The following is a 21,556-nucleotide window of genomic DNA, read 5'->3' on the forward strand; positions in this document are numbered from 1 at the left end:
AAGGTGCTGGGGGCAGAGAGAAGCGGTTGTGAGAGGAGCAGAGTGACAGTGAGCTGTGTGGTGAGGGGACCTGCAAGTCCTTCAGTCCGGTCGGGGGACAGGGCCCTTGGAAGGAAAGGGTGATGGGAACAGGGCCCTGGGAGGGGGAGGGGGAGGGGGAGGAGGGTGAAGAAGAAACAGTAGGAGGACCTGAGAGCTGCCCAATGTCATATTTGTGCCCTGGGGTCAGTGAAGGTCATGGCTGATGGGCCTCTTGGGAAAGCCACAGTGGGTCCTGGGAAGACTAGGGACAGGAGGAGTGTTAGGGACAAGAGGTAGGGTGCTGCTCAGAAAACCATGGGGTCACATTATCAGGAACTGACTGCCCTGACCAAGTCACAGGTGAGATCTGAATGCAGAAGTGGAATCAGAGTGAAGTTCCGGGCTCAACGTCAGCTGCTGGACATTGACATGGAATAGGGCAATGGGAAAGGACCCCTGATCTCAGATTGAGTGTCCTGGCATGACGACAGTAGATTTGTCATTTGTTGGGAGCTGGAGTAAAATGAGTGAAACACAAAAAAATTCCTAAATCAGAAAGCTGCCCTGCCCAGGGTAGGGACATGAGGAGGAGCAGGGAGGGGGTGTGGGAGGGGACAAGAGTGTATTCAGCTGGAGCTCACTTAGATTTCTGGAAGGGGAGGGGGTAAGTCAGATCAGCCTATTGAGAAATTGTTAGAAAATTGTTTGGCTGCATATGCTGGAGCTAAACACACACTCCTCAGCTTCATGACAGGGCGATTGTACTACTGGACGTACACTCCGGAGAAATGTGTGCGTACACCCATACACATACCGGTTCCGGAACACTGTCTTATTCTAAATTCATTAGCTACCGCTCCCCCACTGAGCGTGTCTAGGGCCCATTGCTGCTAGGGCAGTTGCTCCTGAGCAAGCCAGGTGTGCCCTGCGTTTCTAGCTGCAAATGACTGTGGGCTTCAGTTAGTCTACCGGGGCTCCTCCGGGGGCAGCAGCACTTCAGACTTACCACTTACACATCGGAACGGCTTAGCTTCACAGTATCTCATGAGAGACATTTTCAGTTTCACACCCAGAGCTCTAGGCAGTTTCTCATCTTCCTTTCCCTTGTGCTACAGGCTTATTCCTTCCAGGGACTCAGCTCTTTGGGGAGATCTGAGCTCCCATGCCGTAGCTCTCTGGTCTACACTCGATATTCTAGTCTGCACATAGGCATCATAATTCCAGTGTGAACCTTGAGGACCCACGTCTGTACTAACACCCGCAGGTCAGCATCCCTCCCTGATACACAGGTATCCACACACACGTTCACTACGTCAACTTTTAGCTTCATCTTCAGTCCTGGAAGTTGGGTATGTTCTTATATTTTATGTTTACTTACACATTTATCAGATCCTACTAATTGTTTTAGAAGTCATACCTTATATCTAAGGCGTTATAGTAGATCTAGGCTGACAACAATGAAGAAAAGGAGTCGTGAGCCTGGCTGTTAGAATAACATTTCCAATAGAGATGCCAGCTGGAGTGACTGCTCTGATCCCCAGCACCACCCGGGACCATGCCTCTGTTTCCTCTCTGTGACCCACAGGTGAAATCCCGGGAGCTGGTGCAGCCAGCATCATGTCCGCACTGACTGACAGGGCCATAGTAAAGAAGGAGCTGTTGATTGATGAGGCAGGGAGTGACAAGTACCATGTCAATAACAAACACCATGACAAGTACTCACCGCTGCCTCCCAGCAAAATCGTGCAGTGGGCGGAGGAGCTGGTGGGACAGGAGGTGCTCTACTAGCTGACCAGTGAGAACTGTGAGCACTTTGTGAATGAGCTGCGCTACGGAGTCTCCCGCAGCGACCAGGTGTGTCCTCAGCCTGTGTCCCTGTCCCCAGGAGCCATAACACTCCCTCATCTGACAGAAGCTGGGCTTCAGTGTGGTTCGAGCAGGGGTGGGGACAGAGGCACGAATGAGGCAAGTAGCAGAGACTGAATCCCTGCCCTGAGGATGTGACTGTGGGAAAGGGAAGAGGATGGGGACACCTGCTGCTGGAAGTGCAAACCCTGCAGTTAGAGGTGATGTCACAGCCATGACCGTCACCCCATAACCAAGCCCTCCCAGACTGCCAGGCCCTGAGATGGACCCTTCCCACAGCCCCAGAGGAGGGTATTATTATCCCCAATTGACAGGTGAAGAAGTGGAGGCTCTCAGCACTTAAGTAACTTGTCCATGGCCATCGATTTTATCGAACAAATCTGTGTTGAGTCTGCAGACTTGGTCCTTGTCTTGTCCTGGGAGTGCCACTGTGCAGGTGAGTAGCAGAGCTGGGATTTGAAGCCCAAGTGTATTTGATACAGCTCGTTGTGGTTATGCAAAGCCCTGTCCTCAGGAGCTGCACTTTTGTTCACTTACTAAGCTTGGTTTTGACCAGGACCCCTCATTTTGAAAGTATTTTTCACCTGGGTAACTTAACTTCCTTCATGTTCCCTCTCACTCCCTCCTCTCCCTGTCTGCACTTCGGTACCTTGTTTGTTTGTTTGTTTGTTTTTGGTGAGGATATTGGAAAAGTTCTTAGATGCTTGTTGAAGCAAAGTGTATAGATTTTTTTTTGTTTTTTTTCATTTTTCTGAAGCTGGAAACGGGGAGAGACAGTCAGACAGACTCCCGCATGCGCCCGACCGGGATCCACCCGGCACGCCCACCATGGGGCAACGCTCTGCCCACCAGGGGGCGATGCTCTGCCCATCCTGGGCGTCGCCATATTGCGACCAGAGCCACTCTAGCGCCTGGGGCAGAGGCCACAGAGCCATCCCCAGCGCCCGGGCCATCTTTGCTCCAATGGAGCCTTGGCTGCGGGAGGGGAAGAGAGAGACAGAGAGGAAAGTGCGGCGGAGGGGTGGAGAAGCAAATGGGCGCTTCTCCTGTGTGCCCTGGCCGGGAATCGAACCCCGGTCCTCCGCACGCTAGGCCGACGCTCTACCGCTGAGCCAACCGGCCAGGGCCTGGTTCAGATTTTTGATCCTTTGCATGTGATCTAGTTTTTAAATTTTTTTTGGTAGAAGGTTGCTCTGAAATTTCACTGTGAAATCCCTGTGTGACTCTCTGGCTATATACTGTGCTGGGCACTGGATTTCTTGTTTCAGTCTCTGGAAATACATTCCTTCAGTTCTGGGAATTTTCCAGTTTCTCCTCTCTCATCCTGAAACCCCAGTTATGGGGATGTTGGACCAACTATCCTTCTGATTTTTTATCTTCTCTGTCCTCCTTTCCATGTACATATATATTGTTTAATTAGAAAACGAATATTTTATGATATATTTGGGTATAATAGTTTATTTAATGTAGCAGAGACAATATCAGCATAAAAAAGAGAAAATAATGCAAAATAAATGTTTATATTATTGGTGATAGTGCACACGACTTGAGGTTCTCATTCACACACGGCTTCTACTTCGGGTCCATTTCCATACTCCTATGCAGCAATTACCCTCAAGTAAAATGTGTCATGGAAACCTGGGAAGCAATAACATAGTCCACGAACGTCAGGGTGCTACATTGGGAAGATTGGTAGATTCATAAAATATCTTTAAGTCATCGCATTTTGAGTTCTTCTTCATTGATTATTCATAGACAAAAGAACAGATTCATAGGTTGATATAAAGAATCATGTGTCAATACAAAATTGTTACATAAGTTAGTAAAATACTTGTGTCACTAGGGACAAACAATACTTAGAGAAATTAAATAGAATTCCAAATGTGAGATAGTAAAATAACTAAAAAATAGTTTCTATCAATTACATTTTATATAAACCATAATTCAAGTCTCCTTGCAAAATGAAACAGTGCAAATGGGACACATCACAGTATTCTTCCTATGGCTTCAGCCCTATGCACTTCCCATCCACCTTGAAAGGGAAAAACAGTGACAACACAACAATAAGACAGCGTAAAGAATTCTACAGGACCCCACTACAGAAGACGAAACTGAAATGTGTTTCAAAACAAAAAGAGGTGCCATGTACACTGTTTCCAAAGTTTCCCTCTTTCACTTCACGGCTGAGGATAAGGGTTTCTGAACCTGAGCACGACTGACATTGTGCTCATTGGCAATGAGGGTAATCCTTCATCATCGTGACTTGCCCTGTGCTTGGCAAGATGGTTAGTGGCATCTGTGACCTCTGCCCATGAGATGCCAGTAGCACTCACCGATGCCTAGGTATAAGAACCAAAATGTTTGTAGATATTGCCAAACTTCCTCCTGAGGGAAGAACTGTCCCCACTTGAACACTGCTGGCCTGAGGGAGGGGTGGTCATAACACACGGTTGGCCAAACTGGAATGTGACTTCCACATGGCTCCCACCTGCTTGGAGACGGTGGATTGAGCAGATGTTGGACATGTGAGCGTGTGTCTCGCTGTGAGTGCTGTGACAGTGGGTCACCCCTGTTACTGAAGTCATAGGGCATTGTGTTTGCCTTTAATACTGTGGTCAGTCATTCTGTTTCTTTGCCCAGTGCTCTTTGAAGCAGATTAGATTTTTCTTCAAGAGAGTATTTATGACTGTGGGTAACGGGCTGTGGGCTGGCAGGGTCATTGTAGCCTGGGGCTTGGTTTGGGACTGAGCCTTTCTCACTCTTTTGTTGCTGAGATCTCTTAACACTAAGATCTGTTAATACTATGATCTTTTAATACTAAGATCTTTTAATAGTAATATCTTTTTATACTAAGACCTTTCCAACACTAAGCTTTTACCCACACCCTGGACCAGGGATCAGGAAGCTTTTTGGCTGAGAGAGCCATGAATGCTACATATTTTAAAATGTAATTTTGTGAGAGCCATACAACGACCCATGTCCATTAAGCATTATCCAATAAAAATTTGGTGTTGTCCCGGAGGACAGCTGTGATTGGCTCTGGCCATAGGCAACCATGAACAGGAGTGGTAGAAAATGAATGGATTATAGTACATGAGAATGTTTTATATTTTTAACGTTATTATTATTTTTTATTAAAGATTTGTCTGCTAGCCATATACAGCCATCAAAAGAGCCACATCTGGCTCATGAGCCATAGGTTCCCGCCCCCTGCCCTGGACTGTTGCATTGATGTAGGGTGGTGCACTCTTATGAGGAATCCCGTTTATGCCTCAGATGAGTGGCTTTGTATCAGAAACTTCCCTATTTGTATATTGGCTTAAAGGCCTTAATTGTCTACGCTATATGTTCGGCAGATAAAATATATTATGCTCACTTTGTAAAAGATGGCGCAGCCCACGTGAAGGCCCGTCGCCCAGGTGATATTAATGTGTGTTGGGGGTGGGCTGTGGGCAGGCAGGATCCTTGTAGCCTGGGGTTTGGTTTTAGGACTAAGCCTTTCCCACTTTTTTTGATGTGAGATGGTGTAATTCTCTCATGCCCCAGATAAGTGACTTTGTATTAGAGACTTTCCTATTTTGTATATTGGATTAAAGGTTTTTATTTCTCCACTATAAAGTTGGGCAGAGCAGGACCTTGCTCTCTCTTGATTCGTGAGAAAGCATTAGAGGAGAGAGCAGATAGGAGAGCAGAGAAAGGCCTCATGGAGGAGGCCAGGAGAAGCAGCCAAGATGGTGGACTGATGAGGGAGAAGCCAGTTTGTGCAGTTTGTGCAGGGATAAGAAAGGAGATGGGGAACAGAGGTGAATAAGTCTGGTGAGCTAGAAACTTTTTTTTTTATAGTAAATAAACTTTATTTATCTGTTCTTCCGAGATGACATTGCCAACAGTCACAGATTTGCATATAATCATTATGTATCGACAATTTACAGTAGTATTATTCCCTCTGAAAAACATAAGTACAAAAGCTAAGTAAACAATGAGGTACTGCTGTTTGGATTCATCTTATGTCATAACTTAACTAGTCTTTAGTAAATATTCAACAAGTCAATCTGGATCAGATAGTCAATTAAAGGCTCTAATTTTTCAGAAAAAAGTTCCACTAAGTTTTGATTCTAGGAATCTCAGATAAGTCAGTAGCTTTGTGAGCACTGAATGTGAGTGGGCTTTGGAGCCCAGTGTGTGTTTTTACTTGCCCGCTGGGTGCAAGCTAGGATTAAAGGTGATGGCCCACCAGTTTTTGGCTCCGTTTTTTTCTTTACCTACTATCCGAATCCAATGCGAACCTGCATGAGCCAGGCGGCTGTGATGGTGGCCCTGGCTACTGGCTTTACACTATATAATAAAGCAAAGACTGGAGACTCTCCTTCTCTGATCTTTTTTTTTTTTTTTTTTTTTAGTTTTTTTGTTGTTTTTTTTAGAGACAGAGAGAGAGTCAGAAAGAGGGATAGACAGGGACAGACAGACAAGAATGGAGAGAGATGAGAAACATCAATCATTAGTTTTTTGTTGCATATTGTAACACCTTAGTTGTTCATTGATTGCTTTCTCATATGTGCCTTGACCGCGGGCCTTCAGCAGACCGAGTAACCCCTTGCTTGAGGCAGCGATCCTGGGTCCATGCTGGTGAGCTTTTTACTCAAACCAGATGAGCCCACGCTCAAGCTGGCGACCTCGGGGTTTCGAACCTGGGTCCTCGGAATCCCAGTTAGACGCTCTATCCACTGCGCCACTGCCGGGTCAGGCTCTCTCTCTGATCTTGCCATCAGCACTGCAGAGGCCTCCCGATCCCATCCTCTGTTCTCAGTGAGTCTATTTTTTTAATTCTGCACCATTCTCCCTCAGGACCTGGAATTACTAGCTGCACTGGTTTGCGGCAAGTGGCACCCAAACAGGGACCTGGGTAAGAGAAAACTCAACTAAAGGCAGTGATAGAACTCCCCAAGTGTGCACAGTGAGTAAAGAAAGTTTTTGGAAAGAATATAGTCAGAAGTAATAAATATGGGACAATTAAGGTCAAAAGTAGGAGACCTTTTTGTAAGACGAGTTATGCAGCTAGAATGCTTTTTACAATATATTCAAGATGTATGCCTCTGGTTTCCAAAGGAGGGAATGGTTAGTTCTGCTACAGGGCAGCAAGTGGGTAAAGTTCTGAAAAGGCAGTGGTGTGAGGAGACTATGGCAGGTGGTCCTGTACTTTGCGGCTTGGGGGCTAAGGAACATGGGACAGTGTGGCTGCTCCTAGTTCTCTCCAGGTGCTTGGTCTGCCACTAGGCTAAAATTGAAGTAGAAGAGAAGTCTTTTCATGGTCTTCCTGAGCCGCCAGTTACAGCAACTATGGAATTTGAGGATGGTTAGGAGACTCAGCTATTAAAGTTATAGCTTTTCCTGTTATTGTCTGATTGTTTAATGTGTTAGCAACAATCCTGAACTATTATTTTGTTTCTTTCCTAGTCTTTCCTGGAAATTTAGGTAGGGGACCCCTGGTGGTTTTGACTACAAAATTTCTCATGCAGCTGCCAAGAGCAAATTTTCTCAGGGAGATTTTGTTTAGTCCCATCCTTCAGTCCCTCTGTCAGAAAATGCCCCGACTAAAATCAGGCAGGCATCTTTCTAATCTGGTTGTGCTCTGAAATCCTCAGTTTCTCTCTGGTTTGTCTGCTTCGTCTAATTCTTGTTTCTGTTTAGTCTTTGTTTAATGTTGTCTAAAATGTGTCTGTTTTTAAGACCTGAATTAAGTTTTTCTTTGCACAAATTGGAAATGCCGGCTCTAATATTGAAAAAATAAAATGATTTTAGAACTTGTAAGGAGCGCTCATTTAAATTTAAATAGAATAGAATGTAGATCCTTAAGACTTACTAATTTGGTTAGTGCATTGTGAGGTGTGTTTTGAGTTAGGAGCCAAATAGCAATTCAAGTGTTAGGATTACTCAAAGTTATATGTTATACTTGTGTTTTTGTGTATAAATTGTCTTATTTATATGTAAGGCTATACTCAGGTAGGTAAAACAATGGAATTGAGCAAAATTAAGCAGGGCCCTAGTAAGTCATTTCAAGAATTTGTCTCAAGCTGCTTCAGGAAGTTAGAGGAACAATATAAGGATGTTTATTCTGCTTCTCAGGCCACACCCTGCAAAAGGGGCCCCGAGGGAATTGGGGATTTGGCTCCTCTGATTTTGCCTATTAAAATCAAAAGATAGATCAGTAAAGCCTTGAAATAGAGCTAACAATATAAGGGTGTAAGTTCACAAGACTCTTAGATGCAGAAGCTAATGTATCTGTTATTGCTGAGCAACATTAGCATTCTTCCTGGCCCATTTATAAAGCAGTATCTGGGCTATGAGGCATAGGACAAAGTAAGTCCCCTCAACAAAGCTCTAGTTTTTTACAATGGGAAGATGAAGAAGGTCATTCTGGACTTTTTCAGCCTTATGTGCTCCCTGGATGGCCAGTTAATTTGTGGGGTAGAGATGTTTTGAAAAATGTGGGAGCATTGCTTATCAGTCCTAATAATTTAGTCAGTGTTCAAATGCTTGATCAGGGGTTTTTGCCCACTAAGGGATTAGGGAAAGAAAAAGAGGGAGTCTCACCCCCATAGAAGTGACACCCAATACCAGAAGGTGTGGATTAGGATATCAAAGTTTAGCATAGGGCCCTTGATACCTCCTGCTACCCCAATAATGCATTATGCAGACCCAATTACTTGTAAATTAGATAATCCTGTCTAGGTAGAGCAACGGCCCCTTTCTCAGGAGAAACTTAAGGCAGCTGCTCAATTGTTACAAGAGCAGTTACAGCTTGGGCACATTGAACCTTCTAATAGCCCATGGAATATGCCTATATTTGTTATTAAAAAGAAATCGAGAAACTGGAGGCTGTAAGGTATTTTTCCCCGCCGAGAAGGAAGGAAGAGGGCCGGAGCCACAAGGTGTGGAATAGCAAAGGCCTTATTCAGTACAGAGCATTTCTTGGATGAGATCCACTGGCCTGGGAGATGGAGGTTAGGAAAATCACACACAGAGAGACCACGTGGGCAAATTTAAAGGAGTTTTCTAGGGAAGTCAGGCTAATATGACTAGAGAAATCTCACTGGCTGACAGTCAGTCGCTTTTTTCCCAAGGACTCCTAGGAAGTTTCTTTTGGCGCGTTTGGTTGTGGGCGGTCCTAGCCAAAGTTCTTGGGCCTGGGTTCCCCACGTGACCATCCCTCATTATTCACCAACCCTACATTCCGATCTTTTTGTGTGAATAAAAGGCGCCGCTTATTCGTCTGGCTACTTCCTGCTGAATAGGGGCGTCGTGGGGAGGGGAAGATTGGAAGGTGGTGGTTTTGAGGGATGTCAGGAGGAATATCCGTTTGGCCATGAGTTGAGAATCTTCGCTGGGGCGGTTCTGTAAGAATTTTTTTAAAAAAGAGAGGCAAATATGAGTTATATGCTGATAATTAGAAGAAGATTTAGGTAGGATAGGGGCAGCCCAGGTAAGAATAGGTGGCTGCTATTAGGAGTTAAGCAGGCTGTAAGAGGTGACATTTTTGCTTAATTTTTCTTGCAGACAGTTGAGATTGAAGCTTCTTTTATCAGGCCAGTCTTACTGAACAGCATCGCTCCCTGCTTCAGCTCACTCTGGTAGCAGGTTCCTGGTGGGAGGGACAGGAGCAACAGAAGGGTCTGCGTGGCCCAATTTTTTGGTAAGCCGCAGACAAATAAAGCCCAGTGGTTCTGACTCCCAGCAATCCTGTATGGGAGCAAGTTTGAGGCGAGAGACATGGTACCAAGCTGTTTGTCCTAGGAGCTTAGCTGCGGTAGGAGTAGTCAGTATTACCGTATGGGGTCCCGTCCACCTGGGCTGTAGGGAGCCAGGCTGGAGCTCCCTCAGAAGAACCCTGTCTCCTGGTTGGAGGACCGCTGGCTGTGTTTCATCTGGACCCCCCTATGGGAGGAAGGGTCCGGTCCACGTGTTCCTTGAGAAGATGGTGAAGTAAAGACAGAAAGGGGAGGTACGTGGCAAGAGGAGGGGGGTCGACAGGTAAGCTGTGATTGATTAGGTATCCGTAAACCAGTTCAAAGGGGCTGAGTCCAATGGGTTTCGTGGGGTTTCCCTGATTCTGGTGAGTGCCAGGGGGAGGAGGTTTGGCCAGGAGAGCCTGGTTTCGATGGAGAGTTTAGTTAGCTGACTCTTCAGGATACCATGGGCCCTTTCCACCTTACCCGATGATTGAGGGTGATAGGGTTTGTGGAGCTCCAGGTGATGTTGAGAGAGGTGGCGACCTGCTGGACTATTTGGGCAGTGAAGGCCGGGCTGTTATCTGACTGGATGGTAGTCGGCAGTCCAAACCGCGGGATGATGTTTTCAACAAGAATGGAGGCAACGGTGTCTGCTGTCTCTCGAGAAGTGGGAAAGGCTTCTATCCATCCTGAAAAGGTGTCAACAGAAGTTAAGAGATAATGGAGTTTTTTTGTGAGGGAGCATATGAGTGAAGTCAATCTGCCAATCCTGGCCTGGCACGTGCCCCCTCAGCTGATGAGTGGGGAAGTGGGGACGGAGTCCCCCTTGTGTAGAGGTTTTGGAACAGACAGCACATGCTGAGTGTACCTTTTCGATAGTCTGCTGGAGGCCTGGGGAGAAAAAGAGTGGTTAGTCAGGCAGACTCCCGCATGCGCCTGACCGGGATCCACCTGGCATGCCTACCAGGGGGGGATGCTATGCCCATCTGGGGTGTAGCTCTGTTACAACCAGAGCCATTCTAGCAACTGGGGCAGAGGCCATGGGGCCATCCTTAGTGCCCGGGGTGGCTTTGCTCCGGTGGAGCCTTGGCTGCGGGAGGGGAAGTGAGAGACAGAGAGGAGGGAGGGGAGGGAGAGGGGGGAGGGGTGGAGAGGTAGATGGGCACTTCTCCTGTGTGCTCTGGCCAGGAATCGAACCCGGGAATCCTGCACACCAGGCCAATGACTCCTATGGGTCTACCATATCATGCTTTTTACTTAAAAAAAAAAAAAATTTACATTTCTTTTGAAGGCTGATGAACAGGAGACACCAAATCTTTTTCGCCTGCAAACTACTACCTTCTTTATTAGATCCAGCTAATAACACTGTTTTGTCTTTTTCCAAATAGCTCCAGATATATGGAAAAGATTTATATAGCAGATGGGGATCTTCAAACGCCTCAGCGAGATCTTCTGAGCATGGCTTTTAAGATACCTAGAGGCAGAAAAAGCCCAATAGAGATCAGGGGAACTACCAGCTTTTAGGATACACCCTTAAAGGCTCCAACGCCCCAAAGGGGTCTCATAGGATGCCATCTGGGTCCTGCTTCAATAGTGGAAAGGAAGGTCATTGAGCTAAAGCCTGCCAGGCTTACATGCCTCTGCTGTGAGGAAACAGGGACACTGGAAGGTAGGCTTCCCCCTTGCTCCTCTAAGGGAGGGTTCAGTCTCTTCCAGCCACCTATGACCTAACCTTGCCCAGAAAGCTGGGGTTTGCCACTGAAGGCTGAAGGTGCCCAGGGCCGTCGGCCCCATCTACGACACTGTGGACGAGCCTAGGGTATTTCTTCCAAGAAGCAGGTAAACTGATCTCATTTGCACAAGAGCCACTTAACTATGTTTTGCCTGAATAGTCAGGTTTTTATTCTTCCCTCAAAGATCTCTGTTGTGGGTGTTGATGGTCCTATTTTCTGCTGCTTTGCTTAATATATAGTGTTTCCTTTATCCCTCCTACCTCAATGCCCCACTCATATGTCAGGCTGGGACCTACTCCTAATGTAGAGCTCTCCTTCCCCCTTTTGCCAACTTGTATTATGAATTTACCTTTGCCACCCAGCTTAGTGTATCCCAAGGTTCTCTTTACCATGCCACAGTCGCAGAGCTCCAGGGAAAAGCAACCTGGTCTCAACTCTCCAGGCAGAGGAGAACAGAAGCTCCATATCCACGCATGCTGCAAATGGCTTTTCCAGTCTACCTGAATCATTACCAGCTAGAAGCAGCTGTCACTGGGACTTGGACATGAGCTGCAAAGTATAGAATGGTGACAACAATTTCAGTGCCATGTGGACATTTCCTGTGTGGACTTTTCCTGGACTCCTGCTCCCTGTGACAGCTCCTAACAGACTGAACTGTGGTTGGGTTGCATTTCTCAGGGATTTGGCATGGTGATGGCACCAACTTGGACTTGGTGAACATGTTAAGGACACTACTCTTTTATGGATTCTTGCTGTATTGGCCAAGAGTTTGCTTAAAGGCTTTTAATCACTGTAAAAAAAATAGAAGACTGAATGAAGAAGATGGGGCACATATACACCATGGTATACTATTCAGCTAGAAGAAATGATGACATCGGATCACTTACAGCAGAATGGTGGAATTCTGATAACATTATGCGGAGTGAAATAAGCGAATCAGAAAAAAACAAGAACTGCAGGATTCCATACATTGGTGGGACATAAAAGCGAGACTAAGAGACATGGACAGGAGTGTGGTGGTTACGGGGGGGTGGGGGGAGGGAAGGAGGGAGAGGGGGAAGGGGAGGGGTGTCGGGAGCCGATCAACAACTGCTGGCTGACAAGGTCACAGCAGGAGAAGACCCACAACTGCTGGCTGACAAGGTCACAGCAGAAGAAGATCAAAAACTGCTGATTGACAAAGCAAACTGATAGAGAGCTTTTGGCCCTATGTGTAAGGGACAGTGGATATCAGAAAGGAGAGTTTCAGCCTGTCCTTTTGGTAAGGCAATTCTATCTCTGAGAAATATCCATCCCTGGTTGCACACGTCTCCACCCTTTTTGAGGAGGGTCTGTTCTTCCTCAGGAGTGTAGGAAGGTTTCAAAGAGGTGGAGAGAAACATGGGAGGAGAGGGGGAGGCTCCCAGGGGGAGGTTTTGAGCTGTCGCATGAGCATTTCCTAAGGCCACCGGGTCCTGAGAGGTTTGATGGCCCCTACAGTGTACCACAGCCACCTCAGCGGGAAGCTGTAATGCCTGCAAAAGTTTAGAAATGAGAGTAGCATTGATTATGGGGGAGCCCCTGGTAGTGAGGAAGCCCCTTTCCTTCCAGAGGGCAGAGTGGCTGTGGGTGATAAGAAAAGCATATTTAGAGTCAGTATATATAGTTATGCGTTTTCCCTGGGCCAGAGTGAGTGCCCTCGTGAGGGCAATGAGCTCTGCTTTCTGGGAGGTGGTGCCCTCTGGCAGCTGTTGGGCTTCTAGGGTGGAGGAGGTGGTGACCACCGTGTAGGCTGCCCCCTGTCGTCCGTCGGGTCCCTGTACAGCAGGGTTCCCCAAACTTTTTACACAGGGGGCCAGTTCACTGTCCCTCAGACTGTGGGAGGGCCGGACTATAAAAAAAAACTATGAACAAATCCCTGTGCACACTGCACATATCTTATTTTAAAGTAAAAAAAAAGGGGGGGAATAAATACAATATTTAAAATAAAGAACAAGTACATTTAAATCAACAAACTGACCGGTATTTCAATGAGAACTATGGGCCTGCTTTTGGCTAATGAGATGGTCAATGTGCTCCTCTCACTGACCACCAATGAAAGAGGTGCCCCTTCCAGAAGTGCGGCGGGGGCCAGATAAATGACCTCAGGGGCCGCATGCGGCCCACGGGCCATAGTTTGGGAACCCCTGCTGTACAGAGCTCTCATCTACAAAGAGTATTAGATCTGTATATTTTAAAGGAGAACTGATAATCCATCTCGAGGTCTGTTGAGGAAATCTATTAGTTCCGTACAAGAGTGGGAGGGTTCCGGAAGTGTCGTTGGAGCTGGCAGTAGAGTGGCTGGGTTGAGTCGGGGAGAGGGCAAAAGAGTGACTGAAGGGTTTTCGATGAACAGGAGGTGAAATTCTTGTAGGCGGAAAGGACTTAACAGAGAAAGAGATTTGTGTGAAAGGAGGTCAGTGAGCCTGTGGGAAGAGAAGACAGTGATGGGTTGGGAAAGGGAGAGCTTAGTAGCCTCCTTGGTGAGTTCAGCTGCTGCGCCCAGTGCCCGGAGGCAGGGCTGCCAGCCTTTGATGGTGGCGTCCAGTTGTTTAGAGAGATATGCCACGGGGCGGTATATAGGCCCCACGGGTTGAGTTAACACGCCAACAGCATTACCATGCTTTTCATCAGTGAAAAGATGGAAGGGGCGCCTGGAGTCGGGTAAAGTGAGAGGAGGAGAGGAGATGAGGGCGTCTCGAAGGGTACAGAAAGCCCTTTTGACGGTGTTGGGGGATGTCAGAGTTCCCATGGGAGTCTCTTTTGCAGCCTCGTAGTGTGGCTAAGAGAGCAAAATTGGGAATCCAGTGTCTAAAGAAGCCTACTAGACCTAGGAAAGAAAGAATCTGATCAGCGGTGGTAGGTGGTTGGAGACTGCGGATGGTCTGAGTTCGATCTAGGGTGAGACCTCGGGTGGTGGGAGTCAAGGCGATGCCCAGATAGACTACAGACTGAGAGTGAAGTTGAGCCTTAGTAGGGGAGACACGATATCCCTTCATGGCAAGAAAGTTAAGAAGGGTAGCTGTGTGTCTTCTTGAGGCAGACAGGGAGGGACTGCAGAGGAGTAGGTCATCTACATATTGTAAGAGAGTACTAGTCTCGAGATCGCATGCAGCTAAATCCCGAGCCAGCGCCTGTCCAAACAGGTGTGGGCTGTCTCTGAACACCTGGGGCAGGACGGTCCACGTAAGCTGCTGGGCTGCATTAGTGTCCGGATCAGTCCAAGGAAAGGCAAACAGAAAGTAAGAGTCAGGGTGTAGAGGAATGGTAAAGAAGGCATCCTTGAGATCTAGGACCGTGAAGTGAGTGGTGTCTGATGGAATGTGTGACAGTAATGTGTAAGGATTAGGGACTCCTGGATGGAGGGGAACTACTGCCTCGTTGATTAGGCGTAAGTCTTGTATGAGGTGATAGGCTCCTGAAGGTTTTCAAACAGGAAGGATGGGGGTATTGCAGGGAGAGTCCGTGGGGATGAATAAACCTTGGTTTAAGAGGCGGGTAATTATGGGTTTAAGGCCCTGACGGTGACTTGCTGAAATAGAGAATTGGGGCCTAGATGGAAATTGGGAGGGATTCTTTAAGTGGATGTGTTCAGGTGGGTGGTGGGTTGCTACCACAGGGGTAGAAGTGTCCCAGACCTGAGGGTTGACAACATCTGGTGAAATAGGTGGTGTGACCGGGTTAGGGTGATCTGTGGTAGTGGGAGAGTCTTTAGTCAGGAGTGGTAGGAGTAGGTGGGAAGAAGCTGTCAGCTGGATAGTGGCTCCGAGACTGTGTAGAATGTCCCGACCCAGGAGGGGTACAGGGCACGATGACATGACTAAGAACGAGTGTGAAAAGGGGATTCCGTCCAAACTGCATGTCAGAGGTGGCGTGCGAAGAGGAGAAGTAGGGGTCCCATCCACTCCCATAACCGAGACCTGTGAGGGAACTAGAAGTCCAGAGTATGAAGGCAAAACAGAGAAGGTAGCCCCCGTGTCCACAAGAAATGAGATGGACTTACCCGCTACCTGTAGCATCACCCTTGGCTCAGAAAGAGCAATGGGGGTCTCCAAGTCTGGGCCGCATCAGTTGTCCGCGAGGCCTAGGAATTCAAACGATGGCCCCGCCTGGCTGGCTTGGCCTCCCATCTGAGCGGCCTGTCCTCCACGTAGAGACGTTGAGAAAGAGCCTGCTGCCAAAAGGGGACAATCGCTCTGCCAGTGACCGGGCTGCTTGCACTTAGGGCAGGGCTTAGTGGGCGGCCTCGGGCAGGGGCACTGCTGGGACCAATGACCCTCCTTGCCGCACTTAAAGCAAGCTCCTGGTGGGGATCCTCTTGGCGGCCCGGACCTAGGTCGAGTACCCTATGTGCCTTGCCCTTGTTGCTCTGTCAGCCTTAGAGCTGCCACAAGAGCCTGGGTTTGGAGTGATACCTTCTGCTGCATGCGGGCCCAGCGTTCAGCCTCGGCCTGTTCCTCTTGACTGTTAAAAACCTTAAATGCCATGTTCATCAGGTCTCAGATAGGGGCTTGGGAGCCCTCTTCTGCCTTTTTAAGTTTCCTCCAAATGTCCGGGGCGGATTGGGAAATAAAGTGAGTGGCTAATACAGTGGCCCCGGCATTGGCGGTAGGGTCTAAATGAGTGTGGAGGACCATATAGCATCAGTGAGGCAATTTAAGAAGAGAGCCGGATTTTCCTCTGGTCCTTGAGTAATTTCCCTTAATTTGTCATAGTTAAATACTTTTTGTGCTGCACCTGCATGCCAGCTACAAGACATTCAATCACTTGGTCTCGTCGTCTCCTACCTGTTTGTTCAGTCTGGTAATTCCAGTTGGGGTCCGTGTCAGGGATCGCCTCTGGGCCCACCGGCATTTGAGGGTTTGAGGCGTGGACCTTATCTGCATGAGCTCGTGCCACCGTCTGGATTCAGTCCCGTTCATCGGGGGTAAGGGTAGAAGACATAATAATATAGAGATCATGCCAAGTGAGGTCATATGCCTGAGTGAGATATTGGAATTCCTTGGTATAGTTAGTAGGATTAGAAGAGTAAGAGCCCAAGCGCTTTTCGATTGCAGACAGATCAGAGAGGGAGAAAGGCACATGAACCCGAACAACTCCTTCTGCTCTGGCCACCTCGTGGAGAGGGCATAGGAGGTTGGCTTCCTCTTGTGGCCTGGAGTGAGATCGGGTGTGAGCGCTGACTGGAGAGGAGAGAGAGAGAGCATCATTTGCAGGTGGGGAAGCAGGATCTAGCGAAGAGTGGGGAGGAGTCCGATGGGACCGAGGGAGTCTTGCAGGAGGGGAAGAGAGTTCCTTGGGGGAGTCGGCAAAGAAGGAGAGATCTGGAGCGGAGGGTTTAGCTGAGGTTTCTCTGACCAAGAGGATGTGCATTGTAGAACAACCGGCACAGAGTTTAGGACGAGAACGCAGATGCCAAAACCCCTGAATATAAGGGATTTCTGACCACTTTCCAGCCTTCTGGCAATAGTTCCATAAATCAGTAAGAATGTTAAAATCGAAAGTCCCTTCCTGAGGCCACCTAGTCTGGTTATCCAGCGGGTATTGTGGCCAGGCTACGCTGCAGAAGAAGATTAGTTTCTTCTTTTTTAGGGAAGGGTCAATGTTTGAGAGATTCCGGATAAGGCACCCCAGAGGTGTTTTAGAGTCAGGTTCGGATCCCTTTGCCCCCACGGTCACCCTCAGTTCTCGGAATGGTCAGAGATGACTATTAGCATCCTAAAACTCAAGCTCTAGCCACGGACGGACGAATAAGGTAAAGTGGGTGTGCTCTGGACGTCTCCACGGGCCCACACTCAATCGGAATGGAAAGAAGTCCCTGACACAGCTGCAATTTTGGACAGGGATTCTCGGAGGAAAGAGCTGAGGTGGGGGAGAGGCTGGAGGTGGGGAACTTACCACACTGTGAGCCGTAGAGGGTGGAAGGTCGGAGATCCTAGTTCTCTCTCGGAGGGGACGGGGAAAGGAGCGGTCCTGGCAGACTTCAAACTCCTCCCAGGTTTTCGGCATCAAAATGTAATGTACTTCCCCCCCCCCAGAAGAAAAGGCAGACAAAGCCCCAAAAGAAATCAAGCAAAATACCAGCTCTTGGCATACACCCTTAGAGGCTCCAATGCCCCATCAGAAACCTGCTTCAAGAGTGGAAAGGAAGGTCATTGAGCTAAAGCCAGCCAAGCTTCTCGGCCCCCACCAGGGCCATGCCTTTGCTGTGAAGAAGAAGGGACACTGGAAGGTAGGCTGCCCCCTTGCTCCTCTAAGAGAGGGTTCAGTCTCTTCCAGCCCTACTCCAGCCACCTGTGACTTAACCTTGCCCAGCCTGCTGGGACTTGCTACTGAAGGCTAAATGTGCCCAGGGATATCAGCCCCATCTTACGTCACTGTGGACGAGCCTAGAGTATTTCATCCAAGTAGTAGGTAAATTGATCTTATTTCTTATGGACATGAGGGCCACTTACTATGCCTTGCCTGAATATTTGGGTTTTTATTCATCCCTCGAAGATCTCTGTTGTGGGTGTTGATAGTCCTATTTTCTGCTGCTTTGTTTAATATATAGTGTCTCCTTTATTCCTCCTGCCTCAATGCCCCATGCCTATTTTAGGTTGGGACCCACTCCTAATTTAGTGTTCTCTTTATTCTTTTTGCTCACTTCTGTTACAAATTTACCTCTACCACCCAGCATAGTGAATCCCAAGGTTCTCCTCAGCACCTCCACAGCTGCAAAACTCCAGGAAGGGGCTCCCTGGTCTCATCTCTCCAGGCTGTAGAGAACAGAGGCTCAATCTCCACACATGCTTGTGGATGGCCCTTCCAGTTTACCTGAACCATAGCCAGGAACCCAGAACTGACTTTATGCTTCAGATAAAAGCTTAATGTGCTAGAAGCAGTGGTCATTGGACTTGGAGGCTAGCTGCAGAGTGTAGAAGTGTGGCAACAGTTTCAGTGCCATGCGGACTTTTTCTGGATGTGTTTCCTGTATTCCTGCTCCTTGTGACAGCTCTCAATGAACTGAACTGGGGTTGGGTTGCATTTGCAGGGAATGTGGAATAGTGATGTGTCAGCATGGACTTAGTGAACATGTTAAGGACATTCAAAACAGCAAATACTTTATTATAGATCCTGTTATATTGGCTAAGAATTTGCTTAAAGACTTTGATCTCTATAATGTAATAAAGCACTTGTTTTGGTATCTGTTAACATTGGCTATGCTAATTTTCTGTTTATTCCGCATTTTTTCTATCTGCCTCTGTATTAGAATCTGGGAAGTCAGATGAGTGCAAATCCCAGCATATGAGCTAAATTTAAAAAATATATAAAGGGGACATATGTGGGTAACGGGCTGTGGGCTGGCAGGGTTGTTGTAGCCTGGGGCTCGGTTTGGGACTGAGCCTTTCCCACTCTTTTGATGCTGAGATCTCTAAACACTAAGATCTCTTAATACTAAGATCTTTTAATACTTAGATCTTTTTTTTTTTTTTTTTTTTTTCCATTTTTTTTTTCTGAAGCTGGAAACAGGGAGAGACAGTCAGACAGACTCCCGCATGCGCCCGACCGGGATCCACCTGGCACGCCCACCATGGGGCAACGCTCTGCCCACCAGGGAGCGATGCTCTGCCCATCCTGGGCGTCGCCATGTTGCGACCAGAGCCACTCTAGCGCCTGGGGCAGAGGCCACAGAGCCATCCCCAGCGCCCGGGCCATGTTTGCTCCAATGGAGCCTTGGCTGCAGGAGGGGAAGAGAGAGACAGAGAGGAAAGCGTGGCGGAGGGGTGGAGAAGCAAATGGGTGCTTCTCCTGTGTGCCCTGGCCGGGAATCAAACCCGGGTCCTCCGCACGCTAGGCCGACGCTCTACCGCTGAGCCAACCGGCCAGGGCTATACTTAGATCTTTTAATACTAAATCTTTTCAACACTAAGCTTTTTCCCATACTCTTGACCAGGGGTCCCCAAACTTTTTACACAGGGGGCCAGTTCACTGTCCCTCAGACTGTTGGGAGGGCCGGACTATAAAAAAACTATGAACAAATCCCTAAGCACACTGCACATATCTTATTTTAAAGTAAAAAAACAAAACTGGAACAAATACAATATTTAAAATAAAGAACAGGTAAATTTAAATCAACAAACTGACCAGTATTTCAATGGGAACTATGGGCCTGCTTTTGGCTAATGAGATGGTCAGTGTCTGGTTCCAATTTGTCCTTGCTAGCCATAACAAGTGATATGACGCGCTTCCGGAGCCCTGATGCGTGCGTCCCGCATCGCTGCGCTTTGTGGTGCCACCACATACAGCACACAGGATGCATCCTGTGCTCTCTCACTGACAACCAATGTAAGAGGTGCCCCTTCCGGAAGTGCGGTGGGGGCCGGATAAATGGCTTCAGGGGGCCGCATGTGGCCCGCGGGCCGTAGTTTGGGGACCCCTGCTCTTGACTGTTGCATGTTGTAGGATGGTGCACTCTTATGAGGATTTCATTTAGGCCTCAGATGAGTGGCTTTGATCAGAGCCTTCCCTATTTATATATTGGCTTAAAGGCTTTAATTATCTACGCTATATAATAAAGCAAAGACGGGGGGGGGGGGGCTCGCTCTCTCTGATCTTGCCATCAGCATTGCAGAGGCCTCCCGATCCCATCCTCTATTCTCGGTGAGTCTATTTTCCACACCATTCTCCCTCAGGATCTGGAATTACTACCTGCATTGGTTCATGGCAATGACTTATTTAATTGACTAGTTAGAAAGAGATGTAATGGATTTAAGCTAAAATGTCATTTGTACTTTATATTTCTAAGCATATTCCCAAAAAAGATTCCCTGACTTTCCACCCATCTAAAAAGACTCAGGCTTAGGCCCTGGCCGGTTGGCTCAGTGGTAGAGCGTCGGCCTGGCGTGCAGAAGTCCCGGGTTCGATTCTTGGCCAGGGCACACAGGAGAAGCGCCCATTTGCTTCTCCACCCCTCCCCCTCTCCTTCCTCTCTGTCTCTCTCTTCCCCTCCCACAGCCGAGGCTCCATTGGAGCAAAGATGGCCCGGGCGCTGGGGATGGCTCCTTGGCCTCTGCCCCAGGCGCTGGAGTGGCTCTGGTTGCGACAGAGAGACGCCCCGGAGGGGCAGAGCATCGCCCCCTGGTGGGCAGAGCGTCCGCCCCTGGTGGGTGTGCCGGGTGGATCCCGGTCGGGCGCATGCGGGAGTCTGACTGTCTCTCCCCATTTCCAGCTTCAGAAAATATAAAAAGACTCAGGCTTCAAAAATGTATATTTCTAGGCTTTTTCAGATAAACCTATATACAGAAGAGTCCTTTCTTGCTTTAGATTTCTTTTTGATTTAATTAGATCTAGAAGAGGTCATGGGGAGGTGGCGAGATTCAGAACGAGAGCATGATGGAAATAGTGCCCTTATAAGAAGAAGAGACCTAGTTGGCTCAGCTCAACACATCCTAGGTCAGCCAAACGATTAGCTGCTATTGGGTCAGGTGATCTTGCTGGCTCAATCAGCTCTTACTGATGGGCTAGTCACATGGCATAAACCTGAGTGCAAAGGCAGTTTTATTCCAAGGGGATTGTGGGAGAGCTGAACTCATTGGTTTGCACCCCTGCTGCAGGGGCACCCAGGGCAGGGGGCAGAGCTTGTACTGACAGGTTCCTCCGAGGCTGCTGGGAGCCTGGGTCGTGTCCCAGGGGAGATTGGTTGCCCAGAGTTAGATGCTGGAGCTCACATCTCTCCTAAATTCTGAGTCCCCAATCAGACACTCCAGTTTGTAGAACTTCAGAGTGTTAGAAGCATGAAAGTGTCCCCCTGCCCAGAGGCAGCCAGAGAGCAAGGCAAGCATGGCCCCTTCTGGAACTCCACATGGAGGCTGACTTTTCAGCCTGGTAGTCTGATCAGGGCCCTTCTTGGTAGTAACGAGTACAAGTTTTATTCTTTGGTCTTTAGCCCTCTGGGAGCCCTCATCTTCCTGGGGTCCTATGACATCTCCGCCAGGGACCTGCAGCACTGAGGGGATGAAGGGACCCCTTAGCTTTCTCATGCTGGGATAGGCACAGCCCGGGGAGAGTGACGTCCTGACTCTCACGTCAGTCTTAGTAACTCTGAGGACGACCACAGCGAAAGAACAGAAGAAGTGGCCATTCAGTAGGGTCACTGGTGGCAGAGGCCACGTGAACAAGAGAACATGGGGAGTGACCTTCTGAGACACC

General features: G+C 48.2%; 1 pseudogene; it reads left to right on the forward strand.

The window, feature by feature from the left end:
- The first annotated feature begins 1,605 nt into the window (after positions 1–1,605).
- LOC136387895 (phospholipase A and acyltransferase 3-like) lies at positions 1,606–21,357 on the forward strand (annotated as a pseudogene).
- Positions 21,358–21,556: the final 199 nt, after the last annotated feature.

This window comes from Saccopteryx leptura, chromosome 1 (assembly GCF_036850995.1).
Source record: "Saccopteryx leptura isolate mSacLep1 chromosome 1, mSacLep1_pri_phased_curated, whole genome shotgun sequence".
NCBI lineage: Eukaryota > Metazoa > Chordata > Mammalia > Chiroptera > Emballonuridae > Saccopteryx > Saccopteryx leptura.